The 20,467-nt window shown below is 57.6% G+C and overlaps 2 protein-coding genes across 11 annotated transcripts in view; one reads left to right on the forward strand and one right to left on the reverse strand.

The window, feature by feature from the left end:
* Positions 1 to 5,154, reverse strand: part of ZMAT4 (zinc finger matrin-type 4) — an 89,276-nt gene extending 84,122 nt beyond the window's left edge. For 9 of the 10 annotated variants that reach the window (XR_014186021.1, XR_014186022.1, XR_014186023.1 and 6 more), the window contains exon 1: positions 1,493 to 1,586. The gene's annotated coding sequence lies outside the window, so the exon portion shown is untranslated. Of the gene's footprint in view, positions 1 to 1,492; positions 1,587 to 4,907 lie in introns of those variants that run through there. The other variant, XM_082072444.1, reaches the window with a different exon arrangement.
* A 3,110-nt stretch (positions 5,155 to 8,264) lies between these two features.
* The window catches only part of GOLGA7 (golgin A7), a 44,754-nt gene continuing 32,551 nt past the window's right edge, over positions 8,265 to 20,467 (forward strand). Inside the window, exon 1 of the mRNA XM_082072632.1 lies at positions 8,265 to 8,269. The gene's annotated coding sequence lies outside the window, so the exon portion shown is untranslated. The remainder of the gene's footprint in view (positions 8,270 to 20,467) is intronic.

Consider the following 20,467-nt stretch of genomic DNA (forward strand, 5'->3'; position numbering starts at 1 on the left):
AAATCGGGGCGAAAGACACGTTTTTACTCTAGAAAGCTCCTGTGCTGCCCCTCCCTCCTGTCCCTTCCTACAGTAGATGAGTCACTGTCTAGCAACCTTTATCAAAATACCTCTTACAAAATCGTTTATCAAGACCCAGCCATTCCCCAGCCCGCAGCACAGGGCAAGGAGAAGTGGCAAGAGACGCTCCAGGTCACTGTCCCGTCCTGTGGAACGCCGAGAGTTCCAAAGCCAAAGTCCTTGTGCTCGGTGTCCCCTCTCCGTGCCGCCCCTCCAGCCGCAGCCCCTGCTCCCCCGGGCTCCCCTCTTACACTCCACAGTCAGTGCTTTGTGTTGTGCAGATGGACGTTGCACGTGCTCACACGAGAACCAGCAGCACAATCTCATGCAGAAAATGCAAACTGGTGATTTTTAACTGTCTCTTCAAGGCTTTGCAAACCTTGTTCTTCACCCAGCACTGCAGGCTAAGGTCACTTCAACAGCAGAGGAGGGCAACAGGAGCATGTGCTGCCCAAAGGGCAGCGGTCGGAGCATGTTTTACACCAGGAACTGACGGGGCACTGCCCAGATCTGGTATCACTAATCAATGGATACAGATCACTGGCAATTGAGGTGGTTCAAGGGTCAGTCACTAGAGATCTCTCACGCAGCCCAAAAAAGCCGTCACCTTGCTCGTGCTGCAGCAGGGACAGCTTTTCCTTAGGCTCTCAGGCCTATGGACGGCTCCAGTGCAACACGTGGGGTCGCCAGCCCCACGGAGACACGCAGGCCGACCCCCTTTGCCAGCCGCACAGGCCGGCAGCCACCTTCCCGCGGGCGCTGCAGGGAGTGGGGCCAGGGCAGCCCCCAGGGGCCCCAGCCCCAGCCCCAGCCCCTGTGCTTGGCCGCCTCCCTGGAAACGTGCTTTAGCTCTCCAAGCGGTGCTGACTTGGGAAGTTCTCCAAACTTCCCAAACAGCAGAGAGAACCCCCTTGTTTTCCGCATCCGCAGACACCCGTGCTCGCACCCCGCGGCCCGGGGAGCTCCCTTTCCCACGCTGGGCTGTGGGGGCGCAGGCGCAGCGTCCCTCCAGGAGCGCCCCGCGATCCCCCCGCCCGCCCGGCGCCGGCGCTGCCCGCGGGGGGGCTCGGACCGGCCGCCCCGCCCGCCCGCGGCCCCGGCTCCGGGGGGGCCGCGCTCAGCAAAGGCTCCGCCGGGAACCGTCCCAGCGGGGCGGGGGCAGGGGCACAGCGCACGCTGGTCACCGCGGCCCGGGGGGGGTCACACCGGCGCAGGCACAGCCCCCCGCGCCGGAGCGCCCGCAGGGTCCCCCCGCAGCGGTGCTGGCACCGCCGGACCTGCATCCGGCGGCGGATCGGCGAGCGGAACAGCCCCCCTCCCACCGCCCGCACCGCACCGGGACTGAACAACCCGGATTTCCCCGTAAACTTTCCGCCAACTCGAATCAACAGCTCCGAGCACCCAGCGCGGCGCCGGCGGGGCCGGTCGGTACCTTCGTGCCGGCGGCGGCTCCAGCGACGCTGCGGGACGGCGCCCACCGCAGCGGCGAGCGCGGGGCTCCGCTCCCCGCCCGGCTCCTCCGGCAGCCCCGGCAGAGTGTGCCGGGAGGCGCCGGGCGATGCTGGGAGGTGCTGGGCTGGCGCTCCGGCTCCTCCCCTGGCAGCATCATTGGCTCCGCCGCGCTCCGCAGGGCCGCACCGGCCGCGCTGCCCCCTCCGCCCCCAGCGGCAGCGGCTCCGCGGCCCGAGCCGGGCCCTGGGCACACAGCGCGAACCTGGGCGCCCGAGCGGGCTTTTCCCCACTGTGAAAGCACAAGGATGTGCAAATCTGGTTTCCAGGGCGGAGGCTGTGGAAGCTCTCACAGGCTCCAGGGGGAACGTATTTTCTACTTTTGCAGATGACGCATTTATTTTAATACCCTGGATTTATGGAGCGAGCACCCACCACACGCAGCACCAAGGGACAGTAGGAGGCAAGACCCACGCAGGGATGGAGGGCAGAACAGCTTTTTCTCAAAGCCACGGCCAGAGGAGAGCAGATGCCAGAGGGAACTGGACAGGCTCCCCCAACAAAACACCTCCTATCAGAACTCGCTTTTGCAGAAAATAATCGTGAGGAGTAATTTGTTACTGCCCTCCTTTGCACCAAAGAAAAAGGCTGCCCCATTGCTCTTCCCAATAGAGCTGGGCAGTCTTGGCTTTGAACAAAGCACAGGAGTGGGAAATGCAGCTTTTGCTTCATCCCAGCACTCTGCAAGGGCTCAGGAATGTGTTTACTGGTCCTGAGCTGTGCTTACTTTGGAACAACCTGAAACACATCAAAACAAGGAGGTGTAAAGCAGCAGCTGTGACTGATTAATCACAGTAGTGAAGCTGAAGGGTTTGATCATTTTCAACAACTCTTCAGCATCTTATTCTCTAAAGGAGGAGAGGTTACTGCAGCCATGGAGCAAAGCAGAGCACAAACCAGAGCCGTTTCCTCCCTGAAAGGCTCTGGACGGGCTGTGCTGCCTCGTACGGCACCTCTGGGAGACGGAGAGAGCTCACTGAGCCGCTGAGCTGGGAAGGAAACGGTCTGACTGACACCTCGCGCCGGTTCCCAGAGGCTCCTGTGCCACCTGCTCGGGGACAGCGCTCAGCAGCTGCGGGCCCGATCCTGCGCAGGCTGCCGTCCCTCGGCTGCTCACGCAGCGTTTGCCCCTCGGGGCCGCCCGGTCCGGCCAGGTCAGCCCGGTCCGGCGGTGGGCACGGTCTGGGAGGCTCTGGGCTCCCATACGTCACCACCACGTCCTCGGGGCCAGAGGGTGCCTGCGACAGACAGCCCTGCGAGGAGCTCCGACCTCAAAGGGCATCGGCTCCTCTCCGCCCCAGAGGGAGGCGCAGACCTTCCCCTTCGCTTGCAGGGAGATGTCGTAGCCCTGCAGCCGTGAATAATTGGATTTCCCATCCAGCCTCCTCACCCAGAGGGAGCTTACCCTTCCTCACACACATTACAGCTATGAAATATTTCAGATTCCCTGTGTTTTTATGGGAACACTACATCTTTCCCCTTCCAAAGAGAAAAAAATCCATTTCTCTCTAATTTGACCCTGGTGGGCAGTCACATTGATTAATTTGCCTCTTCCGCCAGCCCGGTTCCTCCCAAAGGCTGAGCTGAGCACTGTCCACATCGAGCACATCAGTACAGTAACTATCATCCCACAGGGCAGTTTAGCAAAATATTTTTCAACCACCAATTAAATACGAAGCAGTTATCTGGTCAGCAGTTAATTGGCATGAACGCCAGGGAGCTCGGGGAGCCGGGCGTGGCTCCTGGGGTGCAGCGAGGAGCCCACCCAGCAGCTGCAGCAAACCCTGCGCCGGCAGCGCCTGCAGACGGGAACCGCGCGGATCCCCTTCTGAGGCACGGCGCCCTTCACACTTCTCCTTCCCCGGCATTCAGCAGTGAAAGCAGAGCAGGCAGCAGCAGGTTTCTTGCAACACGAAGTTGCTCAGGATGTTTGAAGTACTACGTGCCTCTTCACTGAGGATTTGGGCCCCTCTGCCAGCTCGCGCCGTTTGAAGCAGCCTGAACCGGTGGCCAACCCCGGCTCCTCCGCGCTGTTCAACATGCCTGCGGGATGGCCCTAGATGGGTTACTTTGATTTCCTTCGCTCATCCTCAACTGCAGTTTTTAATCCTGGGGATAACAAAAGGCTGAACTGTTGCTGCCTTCCAGGATCTCAGACTCTGGCAGAGCATCTTTAGCTCTTTGCATAAGAATTGCAGCACCCAGGGAGCTTAAACAAAGAGCCCCAAGCAGTCTCAGCCTGAAACACTGGGAACGATGCCATCCTTCACACATAGAGGAAGATGTTTGGAAATGCAATTTCCGAGGTCACCTTTTATCATCCAGGCAAACCACGGGCACAGCGCTGCTTCTGTCAGCCAGAGCCAGCACAGGGGACCTCCAGCAATTACAAAACAGCGGTCGCTGGGTTTTCGACAGGTTCTGTGCCACCCCCGGCAGCCGAACCCTGGAGCGGGCAGAGCGGAGCCGGCTGCCCCCCAGCGCCCTGCAAGGGGCCCCGTCTGCCCATGGCGACCGCAAGGCTCGGCGCACCGATCTCAGCGGCTAAAATAACGTTACGCTTTCTTCTGAGAAATCCTCACAGCAAAGCCTGGAAGACGCAGCGAGCCCAGCCAGAAACACATTTCCCCTGTGGTCACCCTGGCTGCCAGCACGCAGACATGCAATTTGTGCCTCACTAGGCAAAATCCAGTGAAGTGTTTAACTCGACAACAGGAGCGTTTCTCAGAGCGCCGCCACCTCACCTGACCCCAGCACCACCACCCCGGCTCCCAGCACCCACCCCCAGCTGCCCGGACCCCTCCGCACCGGCTTTGCAGGCTCCTGCGCGCTGTTCGACACCGTCAGTCCCTCAGTGCTCCCCTTTTTGCTGCTGGGGAAGGTTTGGGGTCTCTGCAGGAGATGTCCCAAGTGACCCCGTGTTCTCATCCAGAGGTGGCAGCTTGGTGGGAGCAGACAGTCTGCATCAGTCTGCATGTGGCCGGGAAGGGAACTTCCCTCCCAGAAGCAAATTGTTTTCTCTGCTCTGGGCCCCACAATACATATGGCACGAGGAGTCATTTCCATACCCACCCTAGCCCGACGTGCAGGGGACTGTTTCTCTGTCTTCCTATAAATAGTTTCTGAGCAAGGATTAATGACTTCTCTAATTATACCACCATCAGCTGGTGACAGGGGAATGCTACTGTGCAGATCTCCGAGCCCGCTCACCCAGTGCGTGGCTGGATTGCTCTGCGCAAAACACACCCGTATGTCATTCCATAATCCCAGGGAGTATAAACTCACAAGTGCAGCAAGGAGAAAACATTAAATAAAACACATCTGGAAACTATACCTACCCCAAGCTACTAAAAGAAATCCTCTCTGCTTTGGGTGGCATCTCACTGAGCTGCATGTCCACGTGCACATTATCTGTGATTTGTACCAGCTCGCAGTACCTCTCCTGAGTTCACAGAAGGCTGTTCCAGTTAACCCTTGGTTTTACATTGGCTTGCCTTGTTTACGGGGGAGCCGCTCGCTGTCTCCGGCCCGGGCGCCCTCGCAGTCCCGAGCTGCACGGCCGCTCGTCCCTCGGCCAAACCTTCATTTTCCACACGGCCTGCGAACAGCGCACACGCGCATTTCTGCAGAAGGGCTCTTACTTCAAAAAATGCTAATAGCAGTAAAGCACATCTTGCAAAACCTGGTGGTAGTTTCAGTCCACTTCCTGCTTTTTGAGTTTTCCTGTTTTATGAGCATGAACAAGATGCAGTTTCAGGGGGGAGTGCAGTATTTTGGTGCCAAAATAACTCTCAGTTTTCTGAACCATTGATGGCTATGGCCAAAAGTGTTTTCTCCTGAGGTCGTGTCAGGTGGGTAGTTTTCCTGGGAACATTACTGGAGAATGTAAGAGCCACGGAGCACCTTGTTCAGCAGCCACGGTGCTGGAAGCCCCAGCGTGCCGGTCCGGGCGGCGAGGCCGGGGCAGCTGAGCCCGGTTTCCACCAGCGGGATTTTGTCTCCGCGGTGCCGGAGGCACCCGCAGCCTCCGCCGGCTCCCGACACAGAGCGCTCTGCGGGAGCCGCGGAGGGAGGGGAGCGGGCGCCTTCCTCTGCCCGGTCACTTGGAAACAACACAAGTCACTCCTTGCAGCAGGGATCCTGCCCTTTGGCAGCCCTAATTTAAGGTGATAACAATTCTAGCAAGTTCCACGAGACAACAGCCCAGGTTCTGCAGCCCAGCTGAAGGAATTGCTGAGGGGTTTGCATGTCGGCACAGGGAAGGCTCCAAGGAGAGCACCAGGACAGCCGGGCAGCACCACGTCCTCCCGCCCCGGTGCCCAGAGGGACTCGGTCCCTGTCACCACGGGCGGCTCCTGCCCTCGGGCTCCGAAGCTTTGCTTCACCCCTGCTCCATCGCCAGCCTCGCCGCAGCGCCCCAGAAACCACGGCCGGTGTTTAGAGGGTTAACAAATACCTCCAGGGAAAAATAATCCGCTGGTACACGACTCCCTTTCAGCCCAACACTCAACGGCCTCAGCATCAGCCCAGTAGCCGTAAAGATGAAATGCCAGCCGACTGCATCTCCCCTCACCCGTCTGCCCATAGTGAGCGAGCACCAGAAAACAAGTAACCTTCTATTTGGTTGCCAAGGTTTCTCATTTTTATGTATAACTCTGTGTATTTATAGTGCCCCTTGCTATCAAAAATGAGCAAAGGGAACAGCAGATAAGACAGCCCGGCAGAATTGTTTCTCAACAGAATGTTTTTCAGTTTTCCACAAGGCGTCAGCATCTCTTTAAAGTCTTTTTATTACATTCTGCATGAGATGCAAAATCATATTTCAAAGGCACTTTAACTTGGAGAAAGCAAGATGCGGATTCTGTGCGGCGCCACCTGCGGACAGCAGAGGCGCGACCCCCACGAGAGGCGCGACCCCCACGAGAGGCGCGACCCCCACGAGAGGCGCTCGCAACGGGCTGGGCCGCTTAAAACACTTCGGAAATAAAAGGTCACGGGGAAATAGCTGCCTTCCTAATTACAGCATTCGCTCTGGTGTTACCATGCCACAACTCAGGCTCCTAATTTAAACTGTCATTAAGCCTTGCTGCGGACCCCATAACTTAATGACTTTTGGTACGATACCCCGTTCTCCACCACAGAGATGAAGAGCACATTCCTACCAGAGATGGGCTGAGGAGCAACAACACATGGAGCTAAATAAGGATCAAAATCACAACACACTCCAGGGCCTGCCCTCGCGTTTTCACGGGGTCTTCATTTGGTGTGTAATACTATACCCACACAACAAGCTTTGATCTCGTCTGCGCTCGCGGATGCTGGAGGAGCACGGATGCTCAGGCACGTTACCCAGCGACACGCGGAGCCTTGCGGGGACGGGCGCCCGAGCGCTCCCCCGCGCCCAGGGCCCGGAGCCTGCCGGGCGTCCTGCGCCGTGGGGCCGACCCCCCGCTCCTCGTCCCTTTGCTCACGGGACACAGGCCGTGGGAGCCCCGTCCTCCCCACACAACCAGCGCTTACGGCCACATAGTGAAAATTAACCAACTTGAATTTACTGTTAGATGTTAAATACAGCCAGCAAAGCTTCCATTATTTTTTGTTCCTTCCCAATTAGTTTATTAGACCACAAATTACGAATCAAAAGTCTTCTCATCTCCATTCCTCCCAGCACAGAGACTGTTATCAATTTGTTCTGGGGATTGACTTCTACCTTTTTTTTTTTTTTTAGTATGAAACACCGTAACAGCCGCAAGCAATTAGTGAAATGAATAAAGCAGCAGCTTGTGTGTCCAGATTGCTTGTGCCATAAAGAGGCACCATCCTAATTGGACCGGAATGGAAGCTTTTGACTGCTGCACCTGATAACGCAAAGCAGGAGATGTGCAAAATGCAGAAGCGAGTTCTCACCAGCGTCATGACGCTCTCAGCGTAGATCATTTTACACGTTATTGTCTGGGCAGAGGACACGCAAAGAGCCGCTTCTAGCGTTTGGACACGTTCTCTTTTAAAATGCAGTGTTTAGGGCAAACAAATCCCGCTAAGATTCTCTCAAGACCTACAATTAAAGATAATAATTAAATTGCGAAGGCTGCACCGAGAGCCGCGGGGACGCGGGACAACGGCGGGACACGAGCGGCCCCGCGCCCGTTCCCGCGACAAACGCGCCACCCCGCGGCGCGCGCGGGCCCGGGGACAAAGCCGGGCCCGGGGACAAAGCCGGGCCCGGGGACAAAGCCGGGCCCGGGGACAAAGCCGGGCCCGGCAGCGCCGTCGGCAGGAGGCACCAGAGCCCCGAGAAACACGGGACGGGGACGATCTCCGCTCCACCGAAACCAGACGGCGACCGACGCGAGTTCCACAGCAGGTGCCCGGCCTCTCTGCTCCAGTCCCTGAGCGGGGCTGCGAGATCGGCGCGGGGTCCGCGAGAGCCGGGCTGCTGGGCAGAGGCGTGAGCGCCCCAGTCCCACTGCACAAGGGGTGCGAGTCAAAAGCTGCAGTGTAATTAAGCACAAACCGCATTTGACTGCTTATGCGCTTTCCTGCTGTTAAAGAATTCATCCTCCTCCCTGCCTTCAACAGGGAAAATTGCATTTTGGACCTTCGACCATTCTGCTTTAGTGCCGTTTATCAGCTGCGTGCTGCCCGTGCCCCAGCAGCTCGCCCACGGCCCAGCGCCTGCTCAGCACCCTGCCGGCCCGGCAGAGGCAGCTCCGAGCTCCAGGACCCGCTCAGCCCCAGCGTGCAGCACCAGCAGAGCTCCCACCTGGTTTGTCTCGGCACGGGTACTGCAGGAGGAGCTCTGCTTATGCGTAAAGGTGACCTGCAGCTGATTAATTCTGGACTCCATCACACACCTGAAAGCAGGAGCAGATCAGATTTTGTACCGCTCTGGAAGGCACAACAGTGCTTTTCTGAGACTGAACCTAAGAGATTTTAATATCCGCAGGCAAACAATGAACCTTGTTCATATTTCATGTGCTGCTGTCTGTCTTCCCTTTAGTTCAGTCATGTAATCGCAGACAATTTGGTTTCTATACTGTAATCTGATATTTGCACAAAAGTGATATGAGTATCCTGCCATTAAGTCCCTTTTGCTTTGAGGAAGCAGTTCAGGTATTATGAGATGCTCAAAGAGCAGGACCTCGGGCTCCCAGCTGGAGCCGAGCGCTCTGCCCGGGGTGGGAGGGCACCGGTGTCCCTGCCTGCACGAGGGTGCCCTTCTCCTTTCCAGAAGGATCTCAGCCTGCACCAGACATGCACTGCAGGACCCAGAAGAGCAGTACAAGGGCACTTAAGAGAAGCCCCAGGTAAGACAGGGTGACCACAAACAATGGAGAATTAGGAACTTCAGGGATCAGATGTGGTTTGGGAAATACATTACAGGGATTTTGGAAGCGAGTCAAGTTCTCAGTTGGGCCAACCTGTCTGCTCCTGCTCTATTGCTGTTACCAGACTTGCTGTTTCATCGCTGAGTGGAACAGAAGGACCACTGAAGAAAAACACGGTGGAGAAATGGAACTGGATTTCGGTTCCCCCATTGTACAGCCTTCTCAGTCTTGCAGTTTTTCTAAGGCAGCAAGCACCAGTTTCACAAGAGCTGAAAAGTATTTTGAGCATAGAGGTCAGCAGAAACAATGCAAAACTTTACAGCCATAAACAGAACAAGCAAATCCGCAGCCCATGCTGTGCTGGGACTTGCACAGCCGTTCTGTCAAGGAGAGAAACAATAGCTCACGACTTGCCAGCACAGAACGAATTCCAGACCGCCACCTGGGAACGGTCACCGCGAGCGGCTCCAGCGCCGGGCTGATCCGCTGGAGACCGTCACCGGCCGCGTGGGAGAGCGGGCACGGCTGCTCCGGGCCGAGGGAAGGGCGCTGGGAATGCCCGCGTTCGTTCGTTTGCTGTGCACTCATCTGCAGTCGTGTTCCGGGCCACAGGAGCTGTGCTGGGCCAGACGGGAATTCCTGCGGGGCTGACGCAGGGCCATGGCTTCCACCAAGAAAGCCCCCTGCCTCCTCCCCAGCCCGTCCTGCTGCTTGACCCCGTTCGGCACCAGCTGGGAGTCAGTTTGACATCGCAGCCTTGCAGGGTGGGGATTCCACACCTCAGCACAAAGGGGATAAACAGGATTGTGCACAGGGCACGGTGGGTTTGGTTATTGATGATGCACATTCCAGCTTTGGGAAGTCTTTGGAAGCCTGGTGTTCATATTTCAGCTGAGATTTATGTCCAGGAGAACAATGCTGTGTTATAGGAGGGCCTTGCTTCCCCAGCCACACCAGTAATTCTCAGCAGCTTTTCCTGAGCCCTTTCCTGACTTCCCACTTTGACTCATTGTCTATTGTTGCACATCTGTCAAGATTAACAAAGAAAGCCACGTACATGCCTCATCCACTGCAAAGGAGTTTCTCTATGCACTGAAATTTCAGTGCTCTACTCTCTTAACCCCTACAGTGCCACGCATATGCATAGGAAAACCATGGTGAGACCTGGAGTGGGGCAAGCAGACGTTCCTTTGCCCCCTTTCCGCAGCCCTTGCTTAAAGGCAAAATCCCTTAAAAGGCATTGATGTGCTCATACCCCACGGTAGCAGCTCAACCAGAGCAAGGCGCAGAGCGCAGCACGTTACAGCGCGAGTCCCACGAGCAGAGGCTCAGGCTGCTCCGACCCAGACCCTGAACTCGCCAAGCGCAGGGTTTGCTGCGCCTTGCCACACTGTTCGCTAATCCTGGCCAGAACTTGGCTTGACATTTGATTAAACGCCAACTTGCTCCCATAGTTTTAGAAAGAAGCTGGAGACCTCATCTATAATAAGTGGTTTTCAAGGAGGGAATTATGTACAAGCAGTAAAAATTCAGCATTGAGTGAAACCCCAACAGAAGTCACCAAGAGCTACGACAAGAACCAAGCGGTTCCCAGCCAGGCCAGGGCAGCTTTCCAGAGGGCACGTGCTCATCTTGCCTAATTCCAGCAGGGCCTTTATTTTTGGCCACTTACAACAAGAGGGTGCAAACCACCGCCAGCAAAACTCCAGCCAACGCGGAGCCGAACGTCACCTGCCACGGTAAGCGGCCGCCTCAGCCGCACGGCCTGCGGGAGCGGACACCTCAGCCTCACGGACACCTCAGCCGCACGGACACCTCAGCCTCACGGACACCTCAGCCTCACGGACACCTCAGCCGCACGGACACCTCAGCCTCACGGACACCTCAGCCGCACGGACACCTCAGCCGCACGGACACCTCAGCCTCACGGACACCTCAGCCTCACGGACACCTCAGCCTCACAGACACCTCAGCCGCACGGACACCTCAGCCGCACGGACACCTCAGCCGCACGGACACCTCAGCCTCACAGCGGACACCTCAGCCTCACAGCGGACACCTCAGCCGCACGGACACCTCAGCCGCACGGACACCTCAGCCGCACGGACACCTCAGCCTCACAGCGGACACCTCAGCCTCACAGCGGACACCTCAGCCGCACGGACACCTCAGCCGCACGGACGCCTCAGCCGCACGGACACCTCAGCCGCACGGACACCTCAGCCGCACGGACACCTCAGCCGCACAGCGGACACCTCAGCCGCACGGACACCTCAGCCGCACGGACACCTCAGCCACATGGACACCTCAGCCGCACGGACACCTCAGCCACATGGCCTGCGGGAGCGGACACCTGGCAGCCGGAGTCTGGGCAGCACGGCTGCGTTAACTCTCTAAGGGAGGAGAGACTGCATCCCTCTGCTATTCGGAGAGAGCAACATGCACACAAATCACAGAGCTCTTCTTAATGCCGCCATGATATACAAATAAGAGGCTTAAGTATAATTATAGGTTGTGTAATCAGTGTGAATAAAGAAATATGTAGTAATTGATGCCATATTTTATAAATATCCTAACTGTTTAAGAAACTGAAAATGTTTTCAAAAGAAATACTTTAGCATAATGATTATAAAGCCCTTCAATGTGAGTGAGCTGCTTTCTGAAGCCAGTTTTAGATTCAGTCTCATGAACACAAATAGAGTTAATTGCCCTTCTGCGCAGGCTGGAGGAGGCGCATTCCAGCAGAGTGTGCGCTTTCCAAAGCGCCAATTCCAACACATTCCACCCCGTGCAATTTCTGCCGGTTTGTGCACAACACATAAAACGCAGGCACATCTGGGCAAGGTTGAAGTTAAGTACTTGTAGTCGTGAGCCTCGGAGATGGACTGAGACATCAGCTGCTTGCCCGTGTGTTATTTGGATATTCAAATGCAAATGTCGCTTTTCTGAATTCACCCCACAAGGGAGAGGACGTTGATGTGCAAATGGGACAGTGGGCGGAAGGGACGGGGGCTCAGAGGGTGCCAATGGCTGGTGCCCTCTTCCTGCTTGAAAATCAGCAGCTGCACCACAGGTGCGGAGCACGGGGGCGATGGGGAAGGGGAGCCCCGCAGGAGGCGGCTCCTCGGCGGGGCTCCCAGCGCACGGGGCGGCCGGGGGAGGACGGGCTGCCAGTCCTGCCCCGGTCCCATCCAGACCCCGTTAGTGTCCGTGCAGGACATCCTTCCCCTCAGGGCACGCACACTCTCAAGCACAAAGCTCATTTTCTCTGTATGGCTCACATACCGAGTTATATGTGAAAAATGCAAATGAAAATACAACACAACTCTACCAAGAGACCTTGCAGAAACAAAGTGTTTCCATTTCCATAAGTAAACACCACCTCAGATTTGGTCCTGAAGGACAAAAATCGGGGATACTTTGCAAGTAACACTAAAAATAATAAAAAGTCCTGATTTGGACCTGGCTTTGGGGCACAGCACAGTGCACGCTCACAGCTGCAGAGCAGCCTGTGCAATGACCTGGTGCGCAGGGCTGTCTCGGGGCACGGCGCTCCCCCGGGTTTGGGTTTCTGCCCTTAATGAGCTGGTGATGAGTGACCCCCCCTGGCCCTTCGCTCCGGCGCCTTCTCCCGGCAGCCAGGCAGAACAATTTTGAATCCAATTTCCTCTTACAGATATTTCTGAGCCCGGGGCAAAGTGCAGTGCTGAGCAAGCACAAGTCCTGCTCCGCAGCCTCACCGCCCGTCCGAGTGCCTGTCACCACGCGGGACGGCCACGTGCCACGGTGCGTTGGCATTTCTGCCCCCATTTCAAATTCCACCACCAGCCCAGGGCCTGCAAAGGTCACATTTCCCGGGGACTGGGGCAGAACGTGGCAGTGCTGTCCTCTGCGCCCCTGCAGCTCCGTTTGGGCCCAAAGCTGCCACGGCCATAACCACCAGACCCATGACAACCTGCTGCAACTCCCGTCACTCCTGCAAACGAGCCATCCCGGCCTCCAGGCACCTCCCTCCCCATCACCAGCGCACATCTCCCGCATGCTCTGCCACAGCCAGGGATGTGCTGAAAACAGCCTTGTGCCCGCTAATTGCTTTGGCATGTGGGCAGCGGGAGAACAGCCAGGCTCTGCCTTTAATTAAACCACTACTCTTCTCTCCTCGGAATCGCCCTCCTGTCTCTGTGCCTTCACAGTGGCCTTTCTGCAGCAATGCATGAAGGATTCATCACCGCATGGTATATCCCAAGTGCAAAGTCTGGTGCTCATCAAAACAGAGCCAGTGACCCTGTTCCTGAAGGTCGCAGCATAAGCCGGGCCTTGGTGCAGCAATGCAGCTGCTCACAGCAGCCCAGGGCCGAGCGCGCCTGGCTGGTCACAGCGCCTGTCTGCACCTTGGAGCACCCCACTCAGCCTTTTTAAACAGACATGACACAGTTGGCCTGTTCCTTGGCCTGCAAAAACCCTTCACTTTGGGAAGGACAACATTACGTTTGGCTCCGTGCCTGAGCCAAACGCTGCCCCATCCATCAGCAGTTTGGCTTCACATTCGTGTGATGGGCTTGCTCTCGAAACCATCTGTTTTCCCTCAGCTTGCACCCAGCAGAGCCCTCTCCAGCTACAGCCCTGGCCCTGGGGGTGGGAAAGCTGCTTCACTTGCTGCTTTCTGCTGCTAAAAATGTTTGACGGCAGACACACGCCAACGGCCCTTTGCTCGCAGGTAGACGCCGATCCTGCAATGCACAGGAAAGGTCTCCAAGAAATAAGTGCTTGATCCAGTCTAAGACTCCAGGAAAGAAAGATGCTCTCACCAGTGGGAAGAAACCTTCAGCAGTCTGAGAGCCTGTGACAAGCAGTTTCCTTCTTGTAATATTTGTTTTAACCTGTCAGTGTGTTTTCTGCTCCCAAACAAACGCGGTCTGGACTCTGTCACCAAGAGGCTCTGAGTGCACAGCTTGTGGCTTGGGGCTTCGTTTCTTTTCCAGGGAGCAGAACCAATGTGAACTTCACTGAATGGGTTCCTCCCCTCCCTTGGGACGCTCTTGCTCTATTCCAAGGCTGTTATTAGCTGACAGGTTGGTGCAAACACACGTTTTGAAGGGTGCTAGCGGACAACGATGCTTCTCCACACTGCACCCGCAGCACTCGCTGCAGGGATTGCAGGAACGGCTCATCACGCGCCCTGGCTGGCAGCGCTGGGCTCCAGCATCCAGGTGGGGAAGAAGGAGCAGCTCTGGACTGCGCCTCTCCCATGGGAGACCTGGGAAGCAAGTGGCTGCCAGGCACGCAGAATGGGTCACGGGCAGCTTCGGGCTGGAGCTTGTGTGAAGCCCCAGCTCCAAAAGCCACGCGGCACCGCACAGCAGAGGGAAGGAGCCGCGCGCGTCCGCCAGCCAGCCCGCCGCGGGCCGGCTTCACCCGCTGAGCTGCGCAGCCCAGCTCTAACATCCACAGAAATGAAATGCACAACCCTGTGCACTTCTAGTGCTGCAGGAGGGGGAAAAGAGCATTTCCTGCAGGTGTTTCCCATTCTCAGGGCCAAACCTAGACCTGGCATAAGCCAGAGAAATGCACAGAGGAGCAGTATTAGAAAGAGCCTCCCATGCTGACACCCGGTGCAGTAACTCCTGTCTAACCTGGTGGGAACACCATGTGATACTCCTGCAATCTCTCGATAGCTCATGGTGCCAAGTTTGCAGGAGCAGGTGAGGTACCACATAGTGACAATAACAAAAACCAGCTGCGGAGGAAGTGTCTGGAGACAGCAGCAAACTGTCAGGCTCAGGATAAGTACTGTCTCCTAGAGCACCGAGACAAGATAGCTGCATCTCTGGGAGGGCCCTGCAGAGGTCATTCCACAGGAATGGATGTGGAGGAGATTTTCACATTAACCCTTCACTTGACTTGAAATTGCACGGTTAAAATCCTGATCGTTGCTGCCGAGACACTCAGAAGTTCAGCTGCTAACTAACGCCGTCCCCCGCGCCGTGTCCCCGCCGGTGTCGCCGCAGCCATCCCCGCTGCGGTGCGGGCCGCCCCCCGCCGGCGGGGCTGCGGGCGCTGGGGCGCAGGACGCCCCCGGGCGCTCCCCCCATCGCCGTCAGATGGCACCCGCGCTCCTGCGGCGGGACCGGCCGCCCCGCACCCCGCCGGGCGGGGCCGGGCTGGCGGAGGCTCTTCCGCGGCCGCTCGAGGGAGCCCCCGCACCGGGGCACCGGGGATGCTCTGCGGCCGGTGCTGCCGGGAAGCGGCGTTTGCTCAACACCCCAGCGACGCCGAAATACGTTAAACCGGTTCTGTCACACCTAACCTCCCTCTAACAAGAACAACCCTCGGTCGGCACAAATTCTTTCATGTTCTCTTACAGCATCTATTTATAATATCAACGAAACCGCAGGACATGCAGCCTCAGACGCACTCAAGAGCTTCCAGGAGCAGAAGAGGGATTCACCAGCAGCAGCTCCCCGGCAGACGCGAGCGCTTTCTGTGGTTGGAGGCGCAGGAGACGCGGCTCAGCCCCCGCGCCGCGGTGGCCCCGGCTGTGCCGCGCCGGCCCCGGCTGTGCCGCGCCGGCCCCGGCTGTGCCGCGCCGGCCCCGGCTGTGCCGCGCCGGCCCCGGCTGTGCCGCGCCGGCCCCGGCTGTGCCGCGCCGGCCCCGGCTGTGCCGCGCCGGCCCCGGCTGTGCCGCGCCGGCCCCGGCTGTGCCGCGCCGGCCCCGGCTGTGCCGCGCCGGCCCCGGCTGTGCCGCGCCACGGGGGTGCACCAGCCGCGCTGGGCACACGGCTCGGCTGTCACCGGGCAGCGAGGGACCCGGCGCTGCGTCCCCACCTCCTGCCCACAGCCGCCCCCGCTCTGTTTCACCCGATTCTGCTCCAACAGCTTTTCCAGCTCTTCTCCCCACACTTTTTTTTTTTTTTCTCTAGAAATAAAGTCGTAATAATTTGGAAAATGTCTCCTCCCCCTCGGAGCCAGAGATCTGGCTGATGGCCGGGTTTACACCAGCGCCTGTGTCTGCCTGACCCTATGCAGCACCCGGACCTTCTCAAACTCTTACCAAAGCTGGAGCACATGAAAGGGAATTTAGTCAAAGAAAAATGTTTCCTTGGAATCCCCGAGCCCAGACAGAACAAAGTTCCTTGTGGGTTTTGGGCCTGGCAGGATTCCCCCCTGCATTTCACATTTTTGAATCATAAAATCCCATTGCTTTGGTACGTCAGTGGATTTCCAGTGTGTGCCAGAGCCACGAGCACTCACGAAAGGCCCAGCTCCTCCTCTGGTTTTGCAGAAGCTGCTGCCTTCCCAAAGCCAGCAGCGTGTCTCCTCACCACCGAGCCCGAGCCCCGTCCCCCTTTGTCTCTGCAGGGTGTCCCTGCACTCAGAGCTGGCGTCCCTTGTCCCCGACCCGGGACAGCGGGGGCCGCGTCACCAGGCTTCCCCAAAACACGCGTTCTGACCCTCAGATGCGTTGGGGATCACCCGGGGGCTGCTGCTGGCACAGGGCCGGGCAGCCTGGCACATACGGCCCTAAAGAAAAGGAGAGGGGAACACTGGTGGAAAAATGTCCCCTCCAGCCCTCTTGTTGAATTAAACCACATGTATATTTTTAAAATACAGCGGAAAGGAACAACTCTCCAGCACATGTTCAAAAGCAGAGTCTTATTTCAGAGATTTCAAAAAATTAGTGGCTGAATGCTGAAACAATATAGCCTTCAGATGAGGGCATTTGGAAGTCATTAACGAGCCTGAACTCATGCATTCAAAATAAAAAGTTAGTACCTCGTGCTGGTAACAACTGTCAGCTACTAAAAAATCTGAGCGGGGAAGAAATCAAACTCAGTCCTGCGTAACCTAACGCTGCGGACCAGCAGGAGCCCACTAGCGAGCCCACTAGCCCACGGGTACGTTGGCTCCCAACCTCGCGCTCACCCCGCCGGACAGACGGACACCCCGGTCCCGCTGCCCCGTCCAGCGCAGGACGCCGCGCCCCCCCAGGCCAGGGCCCGGTGCCTTCGGCTGGGAGCTGCACAAAAATGACCTGCCCCGCGTCCCACGTCTGAGAACTTAAAGAGAAGGAGATGTCTTGCGTTTTCTTCAGTAAAATGAAATGTTGGTAACATAACCAACACCTGGGAGTTTAAAATGAAACAGACCGTTCCTCCTCCACGAGGATCGAGCCCACCCTGAGCCCGGGGAGCCCGGCACACACGGCCGGTCCCGCTGAGTGCCCCGGGGCTGGGGGCTGAACAGCTGCCGCCCCCCACCCAGGACCAGGCGTTCCCCGCCATCCGTTCTCTCCCTGCCCTGGTGGAGATCTGGCTGCTTCAGCAGCACCCAGAAATCCACGGCATTTCAGGAACTAGCCCAGGACTTTCCACTCTCCTCAAGCCTTTGCTTTGTCCCCCGTCCGCCTGAACCTCACGCTGCTCCCTGGCTCTCCTGGGCGAGCGGCAGCGTGTGCGCTCACACGCGCGGGCGCCGCTCACACGCGCGGGCGCCGCTCACTCCGCCAGCTGAAGAGTCCAAAGTTCCCCCAGAGAGCGTCACCCTTCAGGCACAAGAGCCGTCCCAGGAGAGGCGCTCAGCCCCGCGTTCCGTATCTGCCGTGAACAGGGAGAGCAGCTCCGCACCAGCCGGGAGACCGGCTGCAGGATGGGCCCCAGCACGCCCCCAGCAGCACCTCCTCCATACACAGCAGAGACCCCCATCGCTGCAGCTGGACACACCCTGAGCCCCCCCGGAGACGATCCACCAAGCAGAAGAGCGTTTGGTGGGGAGCAGGAGCTGGTGCTGCCAGGAGAGAGCGCAGAAAGCTCTTGGAGCGGGGGGTGTGCAGCCCCGTTAATCTGCCGAGGATGGAGCACGAAGAGCGTTCTTAGCCAAAAGGCACTGGACGCAATTCCGACTCCGCTCGGGAGCATTCCTGAGCACAGATCATTGTTATTATTATTGTCTTGTTTCTTTAATGATGTTGAACATGCTCCGAGACCCTTAATCGCAGAGGAGATTACAGCAGGCTCCTGGAGGGCTGACGAACGGGCTGGGAAGGCCAAGAATAGCTGCACCGACAGCGCGTGCCAGGAGCGGCTCTCGAGGGAGGACGGAGGGGCTGGGGCAGCCCCGTCCCTCCCCCGGCAGGGCTCCCTCTGCACCTCCGGCAGCGGAAGGAGCGGGGTCTCCATGGGTACCCTGTGCTGTGACCACAAACCTGTCCCAGCGCCGCTCGAGTCCCCCGCGTCCCTTCCCCACGCACACGAACATCGTTTCCCAAGGGGCTTTTCTGCCTGGGCAGCGAGGGAGCAGCCCCGGAGCCTCCCGCCCCCCACCGCGGCCCCTCCTGCAGGACACCCCCTCTCCGCACGGGGCGTTCTCCCTTGATAGCAATCTCATGGTTTATCCTTTAGTTTTATAAAACAAAAAAAGATGAATGTTTCAAATGAAGCTTATTCCTTTGTACGACACAAGGAATTAGGAATTGATAAAGATTTCCTATTATCTTACAAAATCTACCACGTCAATCCTTCAGCGAGGCCGTGCCCGTAATTGCAAGCAGATGTCTTTCTCTGCTGACACGTTAAATAGAAGCAGAAAGACCCGCTGCTATCTCCCATCAACAATTTGCACTAAAGCAGAGAACAGATTTTCACAGAGCGGGACCCGCTGGAGGAGGAGGGAGATTAAGTTCCCGCAGACCAGGCGTCTGAGCATTGCAGCAAAACAGGGCAGCCCGGGAAACAACGAGCCCTAAACAGCCCTAATCCCAAAGTAACCAAAACCTTTTGTGAAGGAAAACGAACGTGCTGAAAGTAACACTGCCGGGCCGAGGGCGGCTCGGGGACCCAGGGAAACCCGCGAAGGCGAGAGGATCCAGCGCGCCGGCCCTCGCGCGCCCCGGGCGCCACGCGGCTCCGGGTGCCCGAACCAGCGGGACAGCGGCGCGGCCCCCGGGCGGCGGAGGCTCCGTCCCGCCTGCAGAGCCCGGGAATTATCAATGGAAGTGGAAGTGACAGGGTGTTTAGCAAACATTAAACCCAGGAAGCTTAAAAAGGTCTTCCAGGATTATTAAATAAACATTCGGGGTGAGTGAGAGGAAAGAATATGAAATGGTGAAGAAATTGTAAACACTCTGCAGCAGGCTGTTAGGGGCTACACTGACGCAGCTGGGCAGCACAGCATTTAATAATTGTACTATCACCCATAATTGTGCCAGGCAAGCATTAATTCAAGGGGAGGGACTTTTATAACCATTTAGCCTGATATTAACATTCTATTATGACCATTTAACAGAGCACCCCAGCTCGCCCCGCAGACCCATCGCTCCCCACCAGCGCCCTTAAACCTGTGCTGTGCAATAGCTGGGGACACCGTCTGGGTGTGATCACCCACCCCTCAGGATTTAAAGGCACCACAATTGCGTTTGCCTAAAGGGATTTCAGCTCATTATTCACGGGGTTTAGTGCAGTTCTGAGCACCCGGACCTCGCGTGGGCTCGCTAGCCCGCCAAAACAACTGTCCTCGTCTCTTCACTTCTTTCCAAGTAACAGCAGAGATACTCTCCACCATCCCTCTGGGCCTATGATTTATTTATACACAACACTACACCTCCTGGTAAATTAACCTCTCAGCCACATTAATAACTCAAGAGTTTGGAGAAAGCTGGACTGAGGCAGTAACTGCAAAGCAGAGGTTTCTCGCAGCACAGCGCGGCCCGTGCCGAACGGAGCAAAGGAAAGAGCACAGCAGTTCCAGCAGCTGCGCCGGGTACCTGGTCTGCACAGGGCGGAGGACGCGCGGCCGCCCCGCCGCCCCCAGCCCAGCAGCGCGAGCCGGAACCCGGCGCCCTGCTCCCCCAGCCCCTCTGGGTTCCGCCGCCGCAGCGCGGAGCAGCACGGGGCACGGCCGCGGCTCGGGGTTCGCTCAGCCAGAGGTGGGACCTTCGCACCCACCTATCCCTGATGGATCTTTTTTCCACAAGAGTGTCTGAAAGCAAAAGAACCATTTCTCTCCTGCTTCCTGCTCTGTTAATCATCTCGGGACTTCACATGCTCCCTGTTCACACTCCGTACGTCTCTCCTGGTCTGCGCTTTGCGTGGCCACACACAGAAAGCCTCCCCTTGCTTTGCAGGGGTTTATCTCCATATTGGAGCATGAGCCTCCTCCCTGGCTGCGAGGTCGACCCGCAGAGCTCTGCCGCTCCGGGGCTGTCGGGCCCTCCGGCGGGAGCACGGAAAGGCAGTCGGCACTCTGCACCAGGCCGGAACAAAGATGCTTCAAGAATTGCCAGTTCTATTTTCTAGGCAGAGGTTACTAGAGGCCAGTAAGGGGACTGCGTTTGTAAACTCTCAGCAAACACATTGACTGGCTTCCTGCATCTCTCCAACCCACCTGCTGCTCGAGTCTGATCAGTAACTACAGGGGACCCAGCGGCAGGAAAGCACAAGGCAAAGCGCCAGCCTTCACGCCAACATCTGGAGCACCCCAGACAAGACCCCGAATACCAACCTGAGGTGCTGACCTTATTGCTTCCCATGGTGATAATGCTGCTGCAGCCGCTGTCTCAGCTGAAAGTGCCCCAG

The sequence above is a fragment of the Streptopelia decaocto genome, assembly GCF_964273445.1.
Source record: "Streptopelia decaocto genome assembly, chromosome: 25".
Taxonomy (NCBI): Eukaryota; Metazoa; Chordata; class Aves; order Columbiformes; family Columbidae; genus Streptopelia; species Streptopelia decaocto.